This window comes from Dromiciops gliroides, chromosome 1, assembly GCF_019393635.1.
Source record: "Dromiciops gliroides isolate mDroGli1 chromosome 1, mDroGli1.pri, whole genome shotgun sequence".
NCBI lineage: Eukaryota > Metazoa > Chordata > Mammalia > Microbiotheria > Microbiotheriidae > Dromiciops > Dromiciops gliroides.
In genome coordinates, this window is record NC_057861.1 from 9,655,712 (window position 1) to 9,668,229 (window position 12,518).

At 44.6% G+C, this 12,518-nt stretch overlaps 1 protein-coding gene across 9 annotated transcripts in view; it reads right to left on the reverse strand.

The window, feature by feature from the left end:
• Positions 1 to 12,518, reverse strand: part of MTMR3 (myotubularin related protein 3) — a 167,883-nt gene that overhangs the window by 154,522 nt on the left and 843 nt on the right. The gene's annotated exons all lie outside the window — the stretch shown is intronic.

The following is a 12,518-nucleotide window of genomic DNA, read 5'->3' on the forward strand; positions in this document are numbered from 1 at the left end:
TTTCTTCTCTACCTCTATACTGACACTAGGTGAATTATGGCTTCTATCTGTAAATGACTCAGAGCTACCTGGCCAGGCCTAATTTCTCTCCCCACCTCCAGTCTCGTATCTCCAACTACCTATTAGACATCTCTACCAGGATGTCTCATAGACACTTTAAAATTTAGCACACCCCCCCCAACCCTGCCCTCCTCCCACCTCCCCTCTTACTGCAAAGAGTACCATCATCCATTCTCCCAGTCACCCAGGCTCAACCAGGTGGCACTCTACTCCTCACTCTCTCTCACACCCATGGTCCAACCACCTGTCCAATCCTACTGTTTCTCCCTTCAGAAGATCACTCCAATATGACCCCTTCTCTCCTCAGACACTGCCCCGAGCCTGTTGCAGGCCCTCATAACCTCTCACCTAGACTATCACAAGTCACTGCTGCCTCAGCTGTCTCCCCACCCTGGCCCATCCTCCCCTCAGATCAAAGTCAGCTTCCTAATGCACAGGCTAACAATGTCATCCCTCTATTCAATAAATTCCAGTAGCTGTTTATTACCTCCAGGATCAAACACAAAATGTTCTGTTTGGCTTGTAAAGTCCTCCATAAAGCAGCCCCATGACCATGTTCCCAGGCTTCTTGTACCTTACAGCCCACAAGTGACTCTGAGTGCCAGTGTTCCAGCCCTGGTGACCGAGCAGTTGCCCTGCAACCCCTCTCTGAGCCTCCCAGACCCCCGGCCATGCCTGGAACCCTCTGTCTCCTTCAAGGCTTAGCTAAAGGCCCACCTGCTACCTCCTTAACCTCACTATTCCTCTGAGAGCCCATCTACAGCCAGCCTGTCCTTGGCTGTTCCAAAGCTGCCTCCACCCACCGCCTCTAGACTGAGAGCTCCAGCAGAGTAGGGGCTGCTTTTTTCTTTTATCTCTTTTGGTATTCCCAGGGCTTGGCACAGTGTCTGGCACATAGCACATGCTCATTAATAAAGGCTGGCTGACTGACTGACCTTGGCGTCAGGAGGCTTCTAGCTGACCCTCATCCTGCTCTACCATTCATTAGCCATGTGAGCCCACAAAAGTTATGCTAAGTCTCAGTTCCCTCATCTGCAAAATCAGGGTAATAAGATTCATACCCAAGAATGTGAGCTCTCTGAAAACAGAGGCTGCTTCATTTGTCTGTATAGCCAGCAAATAGCCGACTGTCTGCACATAGTAGGTGCTTAGTAAATGCCTACTGATTAGACTGCCTACCTCATTCATGGGAAAGTTTAGAAAGCTTTTTAAAAATAGCTAATGGGGGGCAGCTAGGTGGCGCAGTGGCTAGAGCACCAGCCCTGGAGTCAGGAGGACCTGAGTTCAAATCCAGCCTCAGACACAACACTTACTATAGGGAATGGCTGAGCAAGTTGTGCTATATGAATGTAATGGAATACTATTGTGCTATAAGAAATGATAAGCAGGGGCAGCTAGGTGGCGCAATGGCTAGAGCACCAGCCCTGGAGTCAGGAGGACCTGAATTCAAATCCAACCTCAGACACTTGACATTTACTAGCAGTGTGACCCCAATTGCCTCACCAAAAAAGAAAAAGAAAAGAAAAGAAATGATAAGCAGATGGATTTCACAAAAACCCAGAAAGACTTACACAAATTGATGCTGAGTGAAATGAGAAGAACCAAGAGAATATTGTACACAGTATCAACAACATTGTGTGATGATAAACTGTGATAAGACTTAACTCTTCTCAGCAATGCAATGATCCAAGATAATGCCAAAAGACTTATGGTTGGAAAATGCTCTCCACATTCAGAAAAAGAACTATGGAGTCAGAATGCAAACTAAAGTAGACTATTTTCCCTTTTGTTGTTGCTTTTTTGTTATTGTCCTTGTTTATTCTTTCTTGCATTTTTTCTTTTGATTCTGTTTAATGTGGAAATATGTTTAACATGATACAGTAATGTACAACCTATATCAAATTGCTTGCTGGCCTCGGGAGAGGGGAGAGAAAGGAGGGTGGGAGAAAAATTTGGAACTCATCTTTATATGAAATTGAGAAAAATTTTAAATGTTTTAAAAAAATTTTTTAAGTGAGCTATAATTATCGTTCGTCTGCCAGATCACAGAAGACTAATGCCAAAACAAGACACCTGACAGAGAGCCAAGAACCAAGAAGGAGCCTTCCCTGCCTGCACTTAGTCCTTCTGTCTTCATAAGCCACATGGGATCTAAAGTCAGAAAGGTCTCGTGTATCAGCTGCCAACCCCCTCACTTTGCAGATGAGGACACAGGGGCCTAGAGAAGGGAATGAATTTGTCCAAGGAACAGAGGCCCTGGGCCTACAAACACAATGTTCTTGCCACTTGTTCCTGCTGGCTGCTTCCAGCTTTATTAGTTCATTTCACGTCTCTTTCCATCTTCCCAGGTCACTAAAATAGAGACATTCCAAAGGAGCCAAGTGAAGATCTACTTACCCTTCAGGATCTGAACTGCAACATTACTTAAATTGATGGTGATGATGGCAGTAAATATACTGTCCTTTATGATTAACAAAGGGCTGCTTTGCTTAGGTTCCCAAGACCTATTCCTCTATTCACCTCAATTCTATACAGACACAGATGGACACACTCTTGATCCTGCAACCATCCAGAATCATTCTACTTCCTTGTTCCTGAACGCCAAAATGCCTTTACTCTTAATCTTTGATCGTTTCAACCTGCCCTCTACCTTGGCATCCTTGTTCTTCCTCCTCACACCCTCTATTGCTCCCAACCCAGGCCATGACTTCTGCTTTGGCTACACTCTCTCCCTTCCCTATGCCCGCCCCTTTAGTGAGTCAGTTCCACTCTCCACTACCCTCAAAGCCCTTTCCAAACCCCAACTTTGCACCGTGCCCACCATCTGCCTCCTTTATTCCTAGTCACTTGCTGCTGAATGGAGCTGGAGGAAATCAGGAAACCATGTTGACTGAATTCACTTCAAATCTGTTATGATCTCATATCAGTTGGGACCTCAGTGCAGCCAGAAAACCCCTCTATTCCTATGATTCAGTAGCCCGCTCCTCACAGTGGTGATGCTACACATTGTCTCTCCTCGGACCTCCCATAGCAGTCCTCGCCCAAACTCTCTGAACTGAGGAGCTTGTCTCAGATTTCATCCAAAAAAAATGAGACCATACACTAAGACACTAAGAGCTCCCCCTTCTCATCATTATTTCCACACATCTTTCCCCTGGCCTCTTCCTTCACTCTGCTGAAGAGCTGGCCCATCTTTTTAAAAATAGCTAATGGGGGGCAGCTAGGTGGTGCAGTGGCTAGAGCACCAGCCCTGGAGTCAGGAGGACCTGAGTTCAAATCCGGCCTCAGACACACCACTTACTAGCTGTGTGACCCTGGGCAAGTCACTTTAACCCTCATTGCCCTGCCCCCCCCAAAAAAAGTTTAAAAATAGCTAATAACAATTAATAGCCAGCATTGCTCCAGAGCCTTAAGGTTTGCAGAACGCATTACAAATATAATCTCACTTGATGCCCACAACAGCCCAAGGAAGCAGATCCTATTATCATCCCCTTTTTACAGATGAAGAAACTAAGAGAAGTTAAGTAACTTGCCTGGGATCACACACACAGTAAGTGTATGAAGCAGCAGGACTTGACCTCAGGTCTTCTTGATTCCCAGGTAAGTTCCTCTAAGGCAATCCTTGATCTCACCCCCTCCTAACTTCTCCACACTCTCTGGTCTCTTCATTTTGTCACTATCTAGAGGTTCCTTCTCTGCTGCCAAGCATGCTCCAATATCCTTCATCCTTAAAAACCAAACCAAACCAAACCATCTGATCCTTCCATTCCCACTCACCATCTTCTTCTATCTCTCCTCCCCTTCACAGTTAAACTCCTTAATAAAGCAACCTTCCCTACATTGCTCTCCTTGCCTCCTTTCATTCTCTTCTAAACCCTCTGCAATGCCACTTCTTCATTATTCAAATGGATCTGATTTCTCCATGGTTACCAACCATCTCTCAATTGCCAAATCCAATGGCCTTTTCTAACTCTTCAACCTTCTTGACCGCTCTTCTGCATTTAACATTATTGATCATCCTCCTCTGGGTGCTTCTCTCCCCTCTGGGTTTTCGTGTCATTTCTCTCTCCAGGTTCTCCTCCTATTTGTCTGATCACTCTTCACTCTCCTCTTTGCTCTTCATCCGGATCACATGCAGCAACCGTGGGCATCCCCAAAGGTTCTCGGTTATCATCTCAATCCAGATGATTCCCAGATCTAGAGACCCAGGCTTAAATTCTCTCCTGAGCTATACTCAAACATCAATGGCCTCTAAGACATCTCAAACTGGATATCCCATAGGCATCTCAAACTCAACATATCCAAAACAGAACTCATCTTTCCTTCAAAATAGTTCCCTCTTCTGAACTGCCCCATTACTATCGAGGGAAACACCACCCCTCCAGGGACCCAGGCTTGCCACCTTGTTTTTATCCTTCCTCACTCATTTTCATCCTAAGTATCTAACGTGTGGCCAAATACTGTCATTTCTGCTTTATCTCTTTCTCCATTTACACAGCCACAGCCCTAGTTCAGGCCTTCACTGCCTCTCACCTCAACCATCCTAACAGTCTTCTCTCTCTTTTTAACTTGTCCTTCCCACCTCCCTCCTTCAAAGAATGATAAACCAAACCCAGGTAACAAATATGAAGGCAAGCAAAACAAATCCCCACACTACTAGGCGTGTCCAACAAATCTATGTCTTAGCCGGCACCCTGAGTTTATCACCTGTCTAGAGTAACATGCATGTTTCATGCGTCCTTGGGAATTATAGCCAATTGTTAAACTGATCAGGGTTCTGAAGTCTTTCCCAGTTTTTTGTCTTTACATTATTATGCTCGTTACATAAATTGTTTTCCTAGTTCTACTCACTTCACTCTGAATCAGTTTATACACATGTTCCCAGGTTTCTCTGAGATCCTCCCCTGCACCTTTTCTATTTCATTCAGGCAGCCATTCCCCAACTGATGAGCAAGCCCTTCGTTTCCAGGTCTATACGCCCACAAAAGGGCTCCTATGTTTTTGGATATATTGGTCCTTTTCCTCTTCCTCTGACCTCAGTGGTATACAGACCTAGTAGCAGTATTGCTGGGCCCAAAGGTACACACAGTTTAATAACTTTTGGGAGAAGTTCCAAATTGCTCTTCAGAATGGCTGGACCGGGGCAGCTAGGTGGCGCAGTGGATAGAGCACCGGCCTTGGAGTCAGGAGGACCTGAGTTCAAATATGGCCTCAGACACTTAACTTAGCTGTGTGACCCTGGGCAAGTCACTTAACCCCAATTGCCTCACTTAATTAATTTTAAAAAAAAAACAAAAACCAGAATGGCTGGACCAAGTTCACAGCACACCCAACCATGCAATGTAATTAGTCTTCTACCTTCTAACTCAAGCTTCTCCCCACTCCACTCTAACCTCCATTCATCTGCCAAAGTGGGATGAAGAATCAACACTTCTGACACTACCTTCCTCACCCTCCTTCCCCTAGGGTGGGGTTAGGGAAAAGATGGAAGATAAAGCTAAATGACTGATAAGTTTTTTAAATGAAGCATACATCTGACCATTTCACCAAGCCTGTGAGCTCAAGTAGCTCCCTATTACCCGAAAGAGCAAATCTAAAATTCTCCTTTTGGCACAGAAATTCCTCCTAACCTGGCCCCTTTCTGCCTTTCCACAACCCTCCCCTCCACTCTTAGCTCTGCAGCATTCTCAGGCCTGCAATGCTGAGCTCCCTCACCTTCACCTCTTGGTTTCTTCAAATCTCAGCTCAAGTCCCATTTTAGGCAGGAGGCCTTTCCTGACCCATCCCCTCAGAGCTGCCCAAATTCAACTTAATAAATATCAAGGACCGGGGGGGGGGGGGGCAGCTCGGTGGCACAGTGGATAAAGCACCAGCCCTGGATTCAGGAGGACCTGAGTTCAAATTAGGCCTCAGACACTTGACACTTACTAGCTGTGTGACCCTGGGCAAGTCACTTAACCCTCATTGCCCTGCCCCAAAACAAAAACCAAACAAATAAATATCAAGGACCTACTAAGAGCCAGGCTCTGGGGATAGAGGCAAAAGACAGGCCCTGCCCTCAGGGAGTTCACAATCCCCTGGGGTAGACAACATGCAAACAAAGCAAGCTGTATACAGGATAAAGATAATTAGCTGAGGGAAGACACTAGAATTAAGAGGGTTTAGGGAAGGTTTCTGGTGGGAGATGGGATTTTAGTTGGGACTTAAAGAGAAATTACTAGTCAGGGCAGAGAAGGGAGTGTTCCAGGTATGGGGGACAGCCAGAAAAAACTCCTGGATCCAAGAGATGGAGTGTCTCATTCATCGAACAGCCAAGAAGCCAGGGTCCCTGGATCAGAGTATATGTCAGGGAGTAAGGTGTAAAAAGACTGGAAAGGTAGGAGGGGGCTAAATTATGAAGGGCTTTAAATGTCAAACAGCATTTTGTATTTACACCTGGAAGTAATAGGGAGCCACTGGAGTTGGGGGGAAGGGCATTTTAAGAAAAATCATTTTAGTGCCTGAATGGAGGATAGATTGGAGTAGGAAGAGACTGGAAGCAGGCAGGCCCACCAGTAGCTATTGTAATAGTCCAGGCATGAGTTGATGAGGGCCTGCAACAGGGTAAAGGGCAGTGTTAAAGGAAATTACCTTTTATCTATTCTATCTATACCTATATCTTGTATGTGTCTAGCTATTTATTAATAAATTGTTTATTCCAGTATAATGTGGTCTTCTTGTGGACAGGAACTGTTTTGTCTTTTGTTTTTGTTTTTGTTTTTGTTTTTTGCAGGGCAATGAGGGTTAAGTGACTTGCCCAGGGTCACACAGCTAGTAAGTGTCAAGTGTCTGAGGCCGGATTTGCACTCAGGTATTCCTGAATCCAGGGCCGGTGCTTTACCACTGCGCTATCTAGCTGCCCCCCTTGTCTTTTTTTTTTTCATGTGCAAAACTTAATACAGAGCCTAGCATGTTGTTTAGTCCTTAATAAAGATCTACTTAATCTCATTTAACCCTCACATGCATCCCATGAAGTAAGTGCTGTTGTTACATTCATTTTCCACGAGGAAACTAACTCAGAGAGTTTAAAGTGACTTGCCCAAGGTCACAAAGCTAGTAAATGTCATGGACAAGTCAAGTCTCCCAGACTCCAAACCTAGGGTATCCACTATATCACTTGGCTGCCTCATTAACTTAAATCTCAGATAAACATTATGGAGACCCTAACTGCTCTCTCTCACAGTGTTTTCCTTGTGGATTTTCTGTTAAAACACTAATACAGGGGGCAGCTAGGTGGCTCAGCAGATAAAGCACTGGCCCTGGATTCAGGAGGACTTGAGTTCAAATCCAGCTTCAGACACTTGACACTTAACTAGCTATGTGACCCTGGGCAAGTCACTTAACCCTCACTACCCCCACACACACCCCACCCCACCCCCCAAAAAACACACAAAAAAAACAGTAATACATACAGAAATGTTATGGTGTGAATGCTGACAGAAAGACAAATTTCAAATTATTTTAGATGTCATATTTTATATGCTCAAGTTGTGTACCAGCTATTCTCTCTAGTGTTCACTGTTTTCATGAAAACAAATGTGGAGAGATCTCTTAAATCTGAGATTAAAATATAATTGGGAAATGTTTACCAAAATAAATAACAATACGATACAACAGAGAGAGCATTAGATCAGCGTCATAAGCCTCAACAATATTTCATTTAGCCCAAATGAAAATGTACCCAAAGTTTATGGTAATTTCCTAGGTGCTTGTACTTAGCTTGTTCTTTTCTTTTGAACATATTAAATAAATAATAAAGTTGCTTATTTCTCCTTTCAGACGTTCATCTCTGACCACGGTGCCCCACTGCTCCTAATGGTGAACAGGCCACTAAAGTGACAGACAGACACAGAGGGAGACGGGACCCTTCCAGGAACAACACCATAAACTGAAACCACTCTCGGAGGTGGAGTGACAAAAGCAATGGAAGTGGAGTCAGAGCACCTGAGTTCAAATTCCAGCGCTCTCATTTAACACCCGTGTGACCTTGGACAAGTCACGTCATCTCCATGAGCCTTCTCTGTAAAATGGGGGAGCCAGACTGGAGGAGAGCCAAGGTTCCTTCCAGCCCTAAACCCATAATCTGACTGTGATCCTAGAGAGCAAAGACAACTCTAGTTGTCCCTTTCGATGACAACCCCAACAATGGCAACCATCTTTGCACTCTCCATACCAGATCACATTACCATTAAATAATCTTCCAAAGGTTTCCTGCATTTATCCATCCCCTTTCAAAGAAATTGATTATTTTCCCCTTTTTTGACCTTTTAACTTTATTAGTGATAGATTTTGTTTTAACACAGAGACTTCAGAAACACCCTTTTCAAACCCTCCTCCAAATCACACTACCTGAAAACGGTTCTATTATCAATTGTTAGTAGAAAGAAGGAATATGTCCCCTATTACTAGTCACTAACACTGACTGCATAGTGTTGGCTGACTAGTTTTCTAGAGGCAAACAAGAAAAAGTATATATATGTGTGTATTTGACATAAAATTCACTGCATTTTTCTAGCTTTATTAATCCACCATTTCGAAGGCTTCTCAGGTAATTGAGGGCCCAAGACTAGAAGACAGAATGGATCACACATTCATCTATGTAAAGTTACAGAATTCAGTTGTTTTTAGTAAACAAGTGACTACATTTATTGTGCAAATCCTCTGACCCACTGAGTTTGGTGAGGACCAGCTATCAAGTTCCCTTTGTGAAACTACATTTATTTCAACACTGAATGAATTACAACAGTGAAGACAGGTTGTTTCTACATCATACTTGCAACGTACAGTCCATTTCCAGAGCAATCTGGGACAATATTGACCAAAAATCCACAGGCAAATATACAGTCAAGCTGTGGCATCAGGATTAGAGAATAAATAAATATTTCTCTCCTGTACCTAAGATAAATGTGAACTGAAACAATACCTTTCAGTATCATAGAATTTTCAAGCTGGTAGAGACCTCAGAGACCATCTAGCCAACTCTTATTTTACAGAAACAGAGGACTACTGCTCTCCTAAGTGGCATGGCCTCTCCTCATGCTCTTAACCACAGTGCAACTCCCCACCCTCATCTCCTCCTCTCCAAACCCTGGCTGGCTTTCTAGTGGAAGCTAATAGCCTTCAGGGTAGGGCTTGGTTCCTCTTTTTTTATGCTGGTGCCTTCCCTCTGGGATTCTCTCCAGAAGTACTTCTGTATTCTGGACAATCACCATCTCCTTCCACAGCCTGTGACCCTTCACAAATAGACATAGGGCATCCCAAGTCAAGGCAACCCACACGCAATACAGAAGCCCTCAACTTTAAGCAGTCAGTGTGTTCTTGGAAAGAAATCTCTGCGTAACTTGACTTGATGTGAATCAAATCATTCTCCCATTGGCACTAATTTAAGAGATAAATTCCTCTTAATTTATAACTGACTTTCAGGAAGGCTGTGGCTCCTAAAACATCAGCTTTAAATTTCTATGATGTCTTGCCACTTCCTTTCTTCCACACCCCACAATACCCCATCTCTGCCATGGCTGGTCAAATAGGAAATCATCAGTAAACTCTATTATGCTTGGCAAAGGGAACCTTTCATCAAAGGAAGAATTCTGGGGCAGCTAATTGGCTCAGTGGATAAAGCACTGGCCCTGGATTCAGGAAGACCAGAGTTCAAATTAAGCCTTAGGCACTTGACACTCACTAGCTGTGTGACCCTGGGCAAGCCACTTAATTCTCAGCCCTGCAAAAAAAAAAAAAGAATTCTGAGTAATAAAGAATTACCCTCCAACTGATCTGCTTGGAAAGTTGAGAATTCACTTATCTCACCAAGTTTATTCAAAAAAGGAGGAAACTTGACAAGTGCACTATCACACCAAGGTACAGAGAACACTGTTTCATAAACCAATCACCAATATGCTTCCCAATTTCCCATACAAAACACAAATGAAGTTTTGCCTCCTGCAGAATGACAGAGCCATACGCTGCACCTACAGTAATTTGCAATGAGAAGGATATGCAACAAAAAGGTGCCCTTGCTATTCTATCCACTGGAACCCTAGAGTATCACAATGCACAACTAAGTTGAATGTGAATGAGAAGGGAAGGCTTTAAATACTTCTTTTTAGTAAAGCCTCAAGAATGAGGCTGATTTGGTAAAATGACATCCCCATATCAAGCACTGGACTCTTCCATCCTGGAGAACTTATTCAAGAGTTAGTGGCACAAGCAGAGAGGGAGAGCAGAGCTCGGCTCTGTTGGAGAAGGTTTCCAGCGCACAAAGTTCAGAAAAACACAGTCCTTGTAGCTCCTTTTCCAAAATGTGATACATAAAATGTCCCAATTTCTATCTTTATGAATACATTGTAATCCTTTACTGAGCAGCTCACACATTGTTCCCCAGGGTCCCTGGAGTTACTGATCCTGGGACCATTCCACCATTTTCATTCTCTCCAAAATAACTTTCCCACCCACTTACTACCAGGTCATCGCAGTAAGGCCACAAAAGCAGCCACTCCTCCTACCACACAAACACTGTGAGCCACCTACAAGCTTATACCAAGATTCCCACTAAACACCACACCCTCTCCCAGCAAAATCAGGAGAGCTCCAAGGTTGGACAAAACACCATCCTCTGACCAGATAGCCAGGGAAGTGAAGACAACCACAACTCATTCACCCTTGCCCTTCCCGTTAATATCGTCTTTCTTCTCCAGGACAAACCCTTATTTCAAAGGTCTCTCCCCTAAGGCTCCTACCTTCATAGTTATAGACTAGTAAAAGCTAAAAGGGGCTTAAGAGGTCATCTTGTACACCCCACCCCACCCTGTTTTACAGAGGCTCAGAGAGAGGAATGGACTAGTGCAACATCTAACAACTACTCAATGAGAGGGCTAGAATTCAAATCCAGCACTTCCGTTCTGAGACAATTTCAATTAAACAGAAATTTATTCATCTGAATTCAAGAACTCAAGGCAATATGTAGCCTTATCTGTGCTCTCCCTCCCCCTAACCAACAGATGGGTGGTTTTCCCAGGAAACCTTCAATCTCTTTACCACACTCAAGGAGGAGGACAGATTCCCCAACACTGACAGGCCACAGCTGAGAAAGCTAGGCCCTGGCTCTGCACCTGATCTGTGTTCTCAGCCAGTGACCTGCCCCCTCTAGGCTTTCATTTCCTCCCCTTTCAAAGGAGGGTATTGGAATCAATGACCCCTGAGGCTCCCCCCACCCTAATAACATCCGGCATTTGTCATTTTTGTGTCCCTAATACACACAGTGGGCACTTTCAGCTCCCTGATGATCTGAATGAAGCCCTAAGGAGGTCTGCTTATGAATGTGTACACATGATCTCGGGGGTCCTTCCCTCCCAGCTCTAACAACATGCTAGCCGGCTATAAGGTGGGAGATGGGGGGGGGGCATAGATGAGCAGCAAAGAGATTCTCAGTCTCCTCCACCATTCCCCGAACATGTTTTAAGAGGGTGAGGGATTCCCTAAGGACAACACCCTCAGGGAGGTATAATGGGAAAGCTCAGGCATGATCAGGGTTTGAATCATGCCTTTGCCACTTTGGAGTGGTTAATAAATCTCTCATGAATCTCTTAATAAACCTCTACTGAACTGGGCAAGTCCCTTCCCCTGTCTACGCCTTACTTCCTCATCTGTACAATGAGGGGCTCACACCTGATGACCTGTAAGGTCCCAGCCAGCTCTAACATTCTATGAGTCTATGAGGTATCTAGGGTGGGGGAAGGGAGCTAGCATTTTTCAGGGGCCTGCACCAACATCAAAGGGCAATAAAGAGAGGGAGGAACTCCCCACGGCCAACACCCAAGGGAGAGCAGGGTGGAGCTGCAGAAGGGTTGAGAACCTGAAGACCTGGGTTCCAATCCTGGCCCTGCCACCACCTGTGGTGTCATTTTCCTGCTCAATTCCAACAAGCATTTATTATTCAATTCCACAATTATAAAAATATTCTAACTTAAAATTAATTTTTAAAAAGAACAGCCAAAGCAGTCTATTTCACAGCATTCTAAGAACCCCTCCAGCCTGACATTTTGTCTACCGAGACCCTGAATTTGGAGTGGGAGGGGCCAGAGGGCATCTTTTTCAGACTCTAGACCAGTTTCCTCCTCTGTAAAGGGAGGGGGATCGTTAGATAGCTGATCTCTATGGTTCTTTGCAACTCTGAGTCTACAATCTTGCCACAAAACCTTGACTTGACCCTTGGCCCAGCACCCACTCCCATCTCTACAACAGGGCTAGAATAGACCACTGAGACACTCCCAGCTCAGACAGAATCCACCAAGTCTTGCCCTGTTTCTCACATTCCACAGTCCCAACCCTACACACCTTTGTGGCCAATCCCCTTCACCAGGCCTCGATTTCCTTCCTCCTCAGTAAAATAAAGGGGTTGGACTTGACAGAACCCTGGACTA